This window comes from Pristiophorus japonicus, chromosome 20 (assembly GCF_044704955.1).
Source record: "Pristiophorus japonicus isolate sPriJap1 chromosome 20, sPriJap1.hap1, whole genome shotgun sequence".
Classification (NCBI taxonomy): Eukaryota; Metazoa; Chordata; class Chondrichthyes; family Pristiophoridae; genus Pristiophorus; species Pristiophorus japonicus.
The window spans coordinates 30441049-30453535 of NC_091996.1; the positions used below are offsets into that span (position 1 = coordinate 30441049).

Here is a 12487-nt window from a genome sequence, read left to right on the forward strand (position 1 = left end):
AAGAGGACAAATTATTAACAAGAGAGGTAATGAAGTCACCTCATTAAAAAGTACCTTTAACATGAAAAGAATCAATATTGGCTATATTTAAAGAGGAAGCGTCACCATCAGTAACTTCTTTTAAAAAGTTAATTAATTGTAAAGGATCATCCATAATTGTCATCTTTTTTGCAAGGATAAAAGGAGTATTATTGCAAACCTTCTGTCTCGCAAACCATACTGTAAAAGGACGGTAGCATAGCGGTTACTGGACTAATAATCCAGAGACGTGGATTACTGATCCAGAGACATGAATTCAAATCCCACCACGGCAGCTGGGGAATTTAAATTCAGTTGAATAAATACATATGTAGGTGTCAATAATGGTGACTATGAAACTACCGGATTGTGGTAAAAGCCCACTAATGTCCTTAACCGGTCTGTCCTATATGTGACTCCAGACCCACAGCAATGTGGTTGGCTCGTCACTGCCCTCTGAAGTGGCCTAGCAAGCCACTCAGATCAGGGCAATTAGGGACGGCCAATAAATGCTGGCCTTACCAGCGACGCCCACTTTCAATGAATGAATAATTTAAAAAATGATGAAAAATACTCATTGGTTCTATATATAAATACAGTGCAGGTGGAGCATGACCTCTGGCCAGCTCTCTGCCTCGGCTCACGAGTGCTCTTGGGAAGATTATGAGACTCATGTCTCATCTTTAATGTTAACATTCTTTCACTCATTCATTGCAAATCGGATTCCTAAGACCCCGACTGCCATTTTAGGTCGGACCTGGTTGAAGAGTGCACCATGCATTCCATCAGCGATAGAACCAAAGAGGCCCTACCAAGGTAAGTTTTCAATTATTTTTGTGGGGTCCAAGAGGAGCAATCCTTCGGGCCCCACAAAAGTAATCTGGGCAGCTGCCGCCCCGGGATCTCACAGGCCGCAATTGTGGCACCGCCCCCGGCAGCTGCAGGTACAGCAAGCATCCCAAAGCAATTAGGAAAGCAAGTGGTATGTTGGTCTTTATTAAAAAGAGTACAACAGTAAAGAAGCCTTGCTGCAATTATATAGGGCCCTGGTGAGACCACACCTCGAGTATTGTGTACAGTTTTGGTCTCCTTACCTAAGGAAAGGTATAATTCCCTTAGAGGGAGTGCAACAAAGGTTCACTGAACTGATTCCTGGGATGGGAGGATTGTTCTACAAGGAGCGATGGAGTAGACCAGGGCTATATTCCTTAGAGTTTAGAAGAATGAGAAACATTGAAACATATAAAATTCTTAAGGGGCTTGACAGAATAGCGGCTGCCGGTTGTTTCCCCTGGCTGGGGAGTCTGGAACCAGGGGTCACAGTCGCAGGATAAGGGGGTCAGTCATTTAGGACTGAGATGAGGTGAAATTTCTTCACTCAAGGGGTTGTGAATCTTTGGAATTCTCTACTCCAGAGGGCTGTGGAGGCTCAGTCGTTGAGTATATTCAAGGCAGAGTTTGATAGATTTTTGGATATTAAGGGAATCAAAGGATATGGTGATAGTGCAGGAAGATCAGCCATGATGTTATTGAATGGTGGAGCAGGCTCGAGGGGCTGAATGGCCTACTCCTGCTCCTATTCCTTATGCTTTCATAATGTTAAGCTTAAACCAGCAATACTTCAAAACACGCAAAAAACATTCTGTTTAAATAAATGGTAAAATAAATATGAATTCTATACTTTGCAATTATTTTTTGGTAAATGCAGTGATTAAGATGATAAATGTATACTGCCTCCATGAGTCACTTTTCAATTATAGAATAACACATAACTGAAGAGATCAAATATAAGTTCCAGACCTCTGGAACAAGCTGCCATTTCATGTGGTGGATGCAGACTGACTGAATTCCTTCTAACATAAACTGGGTTTGTTTCTGGCTGCGTGGAGATCACCTCTTACAGAAGGTAGGTACTGTAGGGTGTGGTAAAGTGCGACCTCACCACTGACACCTGGGAGTCCCTGGCCGAAGGCCACCCGAGGTGGAGAAAGTGCATTGAGCTCTTCGAATCTCAATACCGCGAGCGTGAAGAGGTCAGGTGCAGGCAGCGGAAGGAGCGTGCGGCAAACCAGCCCCACCGCCCTCTTCCCCCGACGAATATCTGTCCCACCTGTGACAGGGTCTGTGGCTCTCGTATTGGACTGTTCAGCCACCAAAGGACTCACTTTAGGAGTGGAAGCAAGTCTTCCTCGATTCCGAGGGACTGCCTATGATGATGATGATGATGACTGCAGGGAATTTAATGGTCAGACTGATCTCCTCGACTAATTTCAATCGCCTAGATGGGTCGGAGAGGAATATCCCAGATCTTTTTTCCCAAATTTTTATCTTTTTTTTGCCTCTCCCAAGGATATCACATGGTTTGGGGTGGGGTGGAGTGTATGTGTTGTGATGCACAAGGTATCACAATTGTGTGGGGCAGGCTCAATGGGCAGGGTGGTCTTTTCCTGTTCGGCATTTCTCGTATGTTCGTATGTTTTCATAAGTAATTCAGTAACAGACCGCTTTATATCATTCAAAAGTATCTAAATCAAAATCAAGACCAAAATACACAGGTGTGGAAATTCCGATTGCACTGAAAACTGGCTTTTCCGATCTGTCACTGGAATTTAGAAGAATGAGAGGGGATCTCATAGAAGCATATAAAATTCTGACGGGTTTGGACAGGTTAGATGCAGGAAGAATGTTCCCGATGTTGGAAGTCCAGAACCAGGGGCCACAGTCTAAGGATAAGGGGTAAGCCATTTAGGACCGAGATGAGGGGAAACTTTTTCACCCAGAGAATTGTGAATCTGTGCAATTCTCTACCGCAGAAAGTTGTTGAGGCCAGTCCATTAGATATATTCAAAAGGGAGTTAGATGTGGCCCTTACGGCTAAAGGGATCGAGGGGTATGGAGAGAAAGCAGGAATGGGGTACTGAAGTTGCATGATCAGCCATGATCATATTGAATGGTGGTGCAGGCTCAAAGGGCCGTTTGGCCTACTCCTGCACCTATTTTCTATGCTTCTATGTTTTTAAGCTGGAGCTTGACAGATCGTAGACATCTCGGGAGCGTGGACGTTGGTACGGGTAAAATTGCGGGATTTACCCATAGCTTGCCCAGCAAATGTCCTCAAATAAGAACATAAGAACGTAAGAATTAGGAACAGGAGTAGGCCATCTAGCCCCTCGAGCCTGCTCCACCATTCAACAAGATCATGGCTGATCTGGCCGTGGACTCAGCTCCACTTACCCGCCCTCTCCCTGTAACCCTTAATTCCCTTATTGGTTAAAATTCTATCTATCTGTGATTTGAATACATTCAATGAGCTAGCCTCAACTGCTTCCTTGGGCAGAGAATTCCACAGATTCACAACCCTCTGGGAGAAGAAATTCCTTCTCAACTCGGTTTTAAATTGGCTCCCCCGTATTTTGAGGCTGTGCCCTCTAGTTCTAGTCTCCCCGAAATCTCTTGTACCTGATAGAAGCAGGTGCATTGCTTACTTTTACAGGCATAAGAGTTTAAAAACATATCAAAGACATGATTAAAATAAAATTTAAAAAAACAGATTTATGTTAAAACTCTGCCCACTCTGGTAATATTATTTTAAACCCTAACCCTAACTTTTTAAAAAATCGTCAAATTTTTTTTCTTTAAATATTAGTGTATTTATGTGAGGTGTATTTTAAATGTTTTATGTAGTGTTTGTGCATTTTGGTTTTTTTTTTCATTCATGGTAATAGGAGTTTCGTAACTTACGAGTCTCCTATTACTATGAATGAGAAAATACTTACCTGTAATTGGGTGTCCAGGCCCATGTGACTCCTGCGGTTGCCCCAATGTGAACGCGCTGTGTCGCGCAGTCACGAGAGGCCTCCGGCCTGGGATCTCGAGCAGACGCAGCAGCTTAAGGTAATTGCGCATTTTATGACCATTATTTAGTGCTTTGCCTGCGGGAAGTCCGCGAGAGGAATTTCTGCCCCATAATTTCAGGTGAATTACTTAAACAAATGAGTAAGTAATTCCAGGCCTGGAATACCGTCACAGAATGAAACCCTCTTCAATCTTGTGATAGGCAAATATAAAGTAGAAATGTTTAATCTAGCATAACCAGAAAAAAGAACTTGAGGCAGCCTTTTATTGTAATACTTGGAAATGACATTTCCGAACAAACAAAGTGCAGGGTAAAGCAACAAACAATGCAAAGCAATCTGCAGGAAGCAGCCAATCCCTGGGAAGGGCAGTGTGTATCAGACCCAGCCACGGGCAGTTTGTTGCTTCTGGATCAGAGGGTTCACCTTCATTCATCTGAGCACTAATTTGAGCAAAGATTTCTCCAAAAAAGTAATTAATAATTTTCATACCAAGACCTGAAAGGGCTCGCTATTAAAATGTCTCTAAGAAAAAAAACCCTGCCTGTGAACTGATAATTATAAAATAAATCAATCCTTTTAATGAATACGTGGTTTAGTTGCAGCCAAAAAGTCGTTGCCTGAACAATGACCAGTCGTTGTGATTCCTGTTTCTTCGATTTGTTATAGCAGCATTCGGGGAAATAATTTGACCTCTTCAAGCAATGTTCCCTGCTATTTATTTTGGGGCCGCGTGGCCCATTGAAAACACCATGCTTGCACAGTTTTTCTATTTAAAAGCCGACACGTCGGCTCTGCAGGACCTTCAAAGAGCTGCCCGGTTAAAGGGAACATTGTCTTAAAGGTAGGTCAGCTTCTTGGCTCAATTTTCCCCACATCTATAAGCATGGAGCATAATATCATCATCATCATCATAGGCAGTCCCTTGACGTGAGGATGACTTGCTTCCACACCAAAAAGGGATGAGTTCACAGGTGTTTCAATGAAGGACCTAATGTTCCAGGTCCCGAACTACATTTAGAAGGGTGGAAGATGCCTGTGCGTGGAATTTTTTAACCTTGTGGTGGCCGTTGCACACCAGCCACCACACGGGCTTGACAGAGCTAGGTCTTGGTCCAGTGGCAAGGATTAACCAAGACGACTGGAGACCAGCTATGCTGCACGGACCTAGTGTGCACACATATCGCAGTGTGTGCTGACCCGTGCTGCCCCTGCATAATATCATTCCACTGCTTACATGTCACATCATAGCGACAGAAATAATGGTTGAATATTCCAGAACTAATTGACTGAACTTTTGGGGTGGGGGGGGTTTTAACACCCAAGAATGAGTGGGTTAGGAGCAGGTGGGGGGGGGGTTTAAAATTAATGAATTCTTAATCGGACTGCAACCCACCTCCAAACACCCACTTCCGAGTTTAACTGCGGCGCGTTTGGATGCCGGCGAGAAACTTACCCGTCGAAGTTGGGGATTTAATTATTGCAGGCGGGCAGGTAGTTATTGCCGCAATTAACGTCTTTAGGCGACGTTAATAAGAACTTTGTAAATTGATTTTAACTTCGCTCCAAGCTTAAGATCTCCAGCATGAGTCTCCCGGGGCTCGGGAAACTGACGTGTGAAACATAGACGCAATTGAAGTGCAGTTCAGGTGAGTATTTGAACTTGAGATTGCCCTATCTGAAGAAAAGCTCACTTACTGAAGCTGGTGCCTCATTTTCCTCTGGCAACCATTTGGCAGAGAGTTCTTGTGTGGATGTAGCATTGGTTTCAAACTGACAAGATCAGGATGGGAGGCACCTTGGATGTGTTTGACAGCACATCAGAAGAGGAAGGCCATGGCTGTACATGGCAGCAGAGTCGTGTTGTGCACAGGGGAGCGGTGCACCGACGGAGGGGGGTGACAGGAGAGGGGCCGAAGTCACAGGAGGCCCGACCTCATGTCCCAGGGTTTATAGACAAGGGCTCAGCTTCCTTGACCTCTTGGAAGAGTAGCGCGTCCACAGGCCTGTCAGGTGGCGGCAGACACCTGCAGCTTCCGAGCAGAGGAATGTTGAAGATATGCTTCAGGTGCCGAGGGGTCACAGTCTAAGGATAAGGGGTAAGCCATTTAGGAACTTCTTCACTCAGAGAATTGTGAACCTGTGGAATTCTCTACCACAGAAAGTTGTTGAGGCCAGTTCGTTAGATATATTCAAAAGGGAGTGAGATGTGGCCCTTATGGCTAAAGGGATCAAGGGGTATGGAGAGAAAGCAGGAATGGGGTACTGAATTTGCATGATCAGCCATGATCATATTGAATGGTGGTGCAGGCTCGAAGGGCCGAATGGCCTACTCCTGCACCTTTTTTCTATGTTTCTATAAGTCCGGAGGCGCCCTTCAGTGCTCACCAGCCAGGGTCTCCAAGATAATAGTGGCGCGCTGCGTCCTGCACAACACTGCGTGGCAGGGAGGATTGCAGGTGGAGGAGGTCGAAGGGGCTCAACACTCATCTGCGGATGAGGTGAACAGTGAGGAGGAGGAGGAGGATGAAGATGGAGCACCCATCGCCAGACCAGCCACTTACATTACACCTGGGGATGCTCGGGTGCCCTAATATCACAAAGGTTCACTAAGTGTAAAACATATAGGGATGAAGTCCTGCTGTCTGCTCCAGCACCACTCCACACCTCTCCCCATACTTTGCACTAAAAGGTCCTTCAACCCCTCATCCGCCCATTCCACATCCGCCCCATGGATCCCACCATGTATTGACATTCAGCATGAAACTAATGAAAGGACAAGTTGGTGCTCAGGACGCAATAATGGCAAGACCTGGAAATGGTGCTACTCAATAAATGTTACGTCGCGTTATAAAAAAGAAAACTTAACACCATGACATTTTGTCAAACACCCACCCTTGGTGAATTACAATTTCTTCAATTTAGGCTTCCTACTGCTTCTACGTGGTGCATTGTGTGCGGCTTCAGCAGAGGTGGTGGCAGGCTGCCCAGAACCCTGCCCTGACTGCTGAGATGCTTTTGGCCTACATCCCCTGGGTTTTGGAGCCCCAGTGGGCCCTGCCAAAGACTGCTCCTGACCATTGGGAGACGAGGCAGCATGCCAGGTCTTGGCTGAAGGAGGGGTGGGGGGGAGGGGGGTACGGTACAATGGGTGAGAAGTGGGAGCACTTTGAGTAGAGCCACTTCCATGTCCCCTTTTGCCATCATCTCTCTCCTGGGCCAGCACCACGTTATTCCTACCACTCAGCTGGAGGGCAGTTTGGTGCCGGTCAGTGACAAGTGGTAAGGTCACGGATTAGGTATCTGTCACCCTGGTTAAGGCGGCGGACAAGTTGGAATCCAAAGTCTTCACGGCCGTGGCCATGGCCTGCATGGATTCATTTCAGAGTCGTGCTTCTAGCTCCTTGCAGGCGGCCACTATCTCCACGTCAGGCATTCTCGCAATTCCCTGCGACACCAATCCACCAACGAAATCGACTTCGACTCGTCCATCCTCTCCGCTATTGTGGAGCGTGTACGTGTCGTGTCTGTCAGTCATTGAAGGTTGGCATACAGGTACAGCAGGCGGTGAAGAAGGCAAATGGCATGTTGGCCTTCATAACACGAGGATTTGAGTATAGGAACAGGGGAGTCTTACTGCAGTTGTACAGGATCTTGGTGAGGTCACACCTTGAATATTGTGTACAGTTTTGGTCTCCTAATCTGAGGAAGGACATTCTTGCTATTGAGGGAGTGCAGCGAAGGTTCACCAAGCTGACTCCCGGGATGACAGGACTGACATATGAAGAAAGATTGGATTGACTAGACTTATATTCAATGGAATTTAGAAGAATAAGAGGGGATCTCATAGAAACATATAAAATTCTGACGGGATTGGACAGGTTAGATGCAGGAAGGATGTTCCCGATGTTGGGGAAGTCCAGAACCAGGGGTCACAGTCTAAGGATAAGGGGTAAGCCATTTAGGACCGAGATGAGGAGAAACTTCTTCACTCAGAGAATTGTGAGCATGTGGAATCTCTACCACAGAAAGTTGTTGAGGCCAGTTCGTTAGATATATTCAAAAGGGAGTTAGATGTGGCCCTTACGACTAAAGGGATCAAGGGAAATGGAGAGAAAGCAGGAGTGGGGTACTGAAGTTGCATGATCAGCCAAGATCCTATTGAATGGTGGTGCAGGCTCGAAGGGCTGAATGGCCTACTCCCGCACCTATTTTCTATGTTTCGATGTTACCTGTTTAAGTTGCTGACACACCTCCAGCATTCTCCTTCTCAATGATAGCCCCCAGGGTTCAGCTTCTGTGCCCAGCTGAGCAGAGCTCGGAGAGGGTTGTGCCCCTCGACGCGGACTCTCCACAGCTGTCCATGCCACCACTGTCTGCTCCTGCTCACTTGTGCCGTGTGAATCACCAGGTGAAAACCTAACTAACTGTCTCAGTGGACCCACCAAAGTGCGAGTATTTTTGTGCTAGTGCATTGCTGTACGTCTTGTGACGGTGCACCCTCAGAAGGAACGTGGTCCTTTGAGGAATCACCCTCGTGGATGTTGTGCGACACTTGCTATACGCGTGAAAGTCCTGGAAGACAAAAGCAAGGGAAATGTATCCGTCGTGGTAAAGTCACAATCTTGACAATTAACATACTCGGTCTACTCATAGTTCAGTCATTGATGAAATAAAGTCAGCATGTGTGTGTCAGAGATATGTGTAATTCTGTCACCAGCTATTTGCGAGCTCCCTGTCTCTCCATCTCTGATCGAGAGGGACGCAGATGTGCCACTTATCTCCAGGGCCTCCTTTTCTGCATCAGTGAGTTGAGCTATTTGTAGTCCTGTCCTTCTCCCTTACGTTTTGCACTCTTTTTTTCTCACCCGAGGCGAAAAAACGAACCTGTGAGTGAGTGAATGTCAGGTGTTCATTCGATAAACGCAGTGCATTCGGTGAGGGTAACGATGAGACAGTTTGGGGTGATTGCAACGATGGATAAATGGGGTAATTCTAAAGTGCGTGGAAAGTGAAGGTTGAGTTGGATTGAGGAGCAATGTGATGGAGAAGACTTAGTGAAGTGGGACAGGGGCTTAAACTACCTGTAGAGAAAGAAAGGCTTGGATTTATATAGCGCCTTTCACGACCACCGGATGTCTCAAAGTGCTTTACAGCCAATGAAGTACTTTTGAAGAATAGTCACTGTTGTAATGTGGGTAACGCGGCAGCCAATTTGTGCACAGCAAGCTCCCACAAACAGCAATGTGATAATGACCAGATAATTTGTTGTTTTGATTGAGGGATAAATATTAGCCAGGACACCTGCGATAACACCCCCCGCTCTTCTTCAAAATAGTGCCACGGGATCTTTTACATCCACTTGAGAGAGCAGACGAGGCCTCGGTTTAACGTCTCATCTGAAAGACGGCACCTCTGACAGTGCAGCATTCCCTCAGCATTGTACTGGGAGTGCCAGCCCAGATTTATGTGCTCAGATCCCTGGAGTGGGGCTTGAACCCACAACCGTCTGACTCAGAGACGAGTGTGCTACCCACTGAGCCACAGCTGATACTTTATGAAGTTGAATCAGCACATGTAATCCCTTTTTCTGACCCGGTTAGGTCATTAAACCGCTTCCTGCATTGCATCCATGACCTGGGCACAACGCTCCTGCTGCTCATCTCTTCAGTTACCTCCTCCAGGTCTCTTCCTCCTATTGTTGGGGAAAAGCAGGGTCCTCCTGCTCCTGACTCCATCCAGCAGTAATTCCAGAGATGCGTCATTGAAGCTGGGTGCTGCCCTCACTCTGTGTTCACCATCCACTCTTGAACACCTCCAATTTCCATGTGTGCACTGCCCCTTTAAATAAAGCTGAGATTGCGTCATGCGGGAGACGCAAAACCCCAAATTCAAAATGAATTGCTTCAATTGAGTTGGGATCGCAGATTCCGACCCGCTGCGTTGACTTTCGGGTTTCGCCCACACAATTCCACCCCACCACTTGAACGCCACCTTCGGATTAATATCCGGGCCATAGTCTGTGACAAAATTCACATTGACAAAGGAAACACTGTGGCATTGAGAGACTCCCGGTCAATGGGCTGCCTCGAGAATGCTAACTGTCAGCTTGCTACCTTCGCATTATTACTGGTGCAAGGAGCAGACTGTGCCTGCGAGCACCATCGGAGCAAGCCGGGGAGCGGAAGGAGCAGTGTGGCGGCGTACCACTCCAGGGAGCAGCACGTGCTGGAGCAGGAGAGCAACGGCAGCGAAGAGGGACATCACCAAGATCCAGGTCGGTGATTGGAGCGTGGGCAGGTACAGCAGGAGCGGCGAGGTCGGGGCGAAGGAGCGGCGAGAGATTGTAGAGGGATGTGATCGGGGCCTAGGAGGGGCGTGCGTTCAGGGCCCGGAAGAGGCGAGAGCCCAGGGGCAGCACGGGCCAGCCCACACTGCGATATGTGTGTGCACTAGGTCCGTGCAGCAGAGCTGGTCTCCAGTCGTCTTGGGTAATCCTTGCCACTGGACCAAGACCTAGCTCTGTCAAGCCCATGTGGTGGCTGGTGAGCAACGGCCACCACAAGTTAAAAAAATCCACGCACAGGCATCTTCCACCCTTCAGGATGTAGTTCGGACCTGGAATGTCAGGTCCATCATTGAAACACCTGTGAACTTTTTGACGTGGAAGCAAGTCATCCTCACTTCAAGGGACTGCCTATGATGATGATGATGATGATGATGATGATGATGATGATGATGACCTGTGAAAAGCTACCCCATTGACATACTCCCAGCCGCTATCTCAAGTCCTGGACACCTGGCCTCTGCATAATCCAACATAACAGCGAGATGTTCCCAGCCATTACTTTGGGAATCTCAGCAACCAGCTCGCTACCTGTAAAACACAGCGACATTGAGCTACTCCCAGGTCTCGGAAATCATGATTGCGAACCTTTGGCATTTTAAAAAGGAAGCATTAATTTTTATGATGCACATACTGCTTTGAAGAAGAAACCTTTAATCCCAACTATTCAGACACAAAACAGATGGATCGTGCAGTGGGCTTTAACATATTACTGATGTCTAACTAGTTAGGTGACTATGGTCACAGCTTAGAATCTCCTAGACTGTTACCAGAAGTAAACAGAACCAGTGTGTCCTGTGAGTCCCAGTCAGTTTAATGAGTTTAAACTTGACGACAATTCTGATTGAAAATGACCACGTTGAAACTGCTATTAAAAAAAAGCATTATTGAAAAAGCTGTTTCAGACTCTCAGTCTGCCATCACGTGGGCTCCTGCCAAGCAGCCAGTTTGTTTAGATCAGGAATTTTTGGCTTTGCAAGCCAGAAATTCCTGAGGACAATACTCCTTTTATATCCTTTTTATACTAAGAATCAAAATTAAACTCAGATGGTATTGATCTTAACAGATTTGGCCACGTTCATTTTGGGCGGCACTTTATCCTTGAACCAGTGCGTGCCTGACACATTTTAATTGTCGGCTGGTACCTCATATTGGCCCACAGCCTGGGCAGGATATGAGCAGTGACTCAAACAGGCCAGGTTTTGCTTGGCCAGCTGGCGAAATGTGGGCTTACTATGTGAATTTCTCAATGTGGCTGGGTGAACCTGCTTGAGTTTTACTAATCCTCAGATAAGATTGGATAGGCTGGGGTTGTTTTTCTTGGAACAGAGGAGGCTGAGGGGAGAGTTAATTGAGGTGTATAAAATTATGAGGGGCCTAGATCGAGTGGATAGGAAGGATCTATTTTTCTTAGTAGAGGGGTCAATAGCCAGGAGGCATAGATTTGAAGTAGTTGGTAGAAAGATTAAAGGGGACATTTCTTCACCCAGAGGATGGTGGGGGTCTAGAACTCACTGCCTGAAAGGGTGTTAGAGGCAGAAACCCTCATCACATTAAAAAAGTACTTGGATGTGCACTTAAAGTGCCGTAACCTACAGGGCTACAGACCTAGTGCTGGAAGGTGGGATTAGGCAGGGTAGCTCTTTTTCGACCGGCATGGACACGATGAGCCAAATGACCTCCTTCTGCATCGTAATTTTTCTATTATTCTATAAACAGCCCCATAGCAGAAATTTTATGAGAGGGTTGTGCTGTCTATACCTGCACAAGCAAACCATTTAAAATATTACTCACGGTTGACGTTAAGTGCAGGAGCAGACACCGCGTGGAATAGGTGCAGGCCATGGAAAGAGAGATAGGTTGTTGTGTCAGGAGATATGATGGGCAGAATGGAACAAATTCAGTTGCTTGCCCAGTACCATTGACAGTGACATCGACTGGGATGAATCCCATGCTCGTAAATAAAATGGAAATACTTCGACAGACATCATTTATCCAGGATATATTGGATTTTGGAGGTCATAGTTCTTAAAATTAGAGCTAGGTCATTCAGGGGTCATGTCAGCAAACACTTCTTCACACAAAATATAGAGGAAACCTGGAACTTTCTCCCTAAAACAGCTGTTGAGGCTAGGTCAATTGTAAATTTGAAAACTGAGATTTGTAGATTTTTGCTGGGCAAGGGTATTAAGGTTAGTTTAGCAAGGCGAGTGGATGGAGTTAAGTTACAGATCAACCATCATCTCATCGAATGGTGGAACAGGTTCTA

General features: G+C 46.4%; 1 protein-coding gene across 11 annotated transcripts in view; it reads right to left on the reverse strand.

The window, feature by feature from the left end:
* LOC139232464 (serine/threonine-protein kinase Nek6-like) overlaps positions 1 to 12487 on the reverse strand; it is a 337407-nt gene that overhangs the window by 125348 nt on the left and 199572 nt on the right. The window lies entirely within an intron of this gene.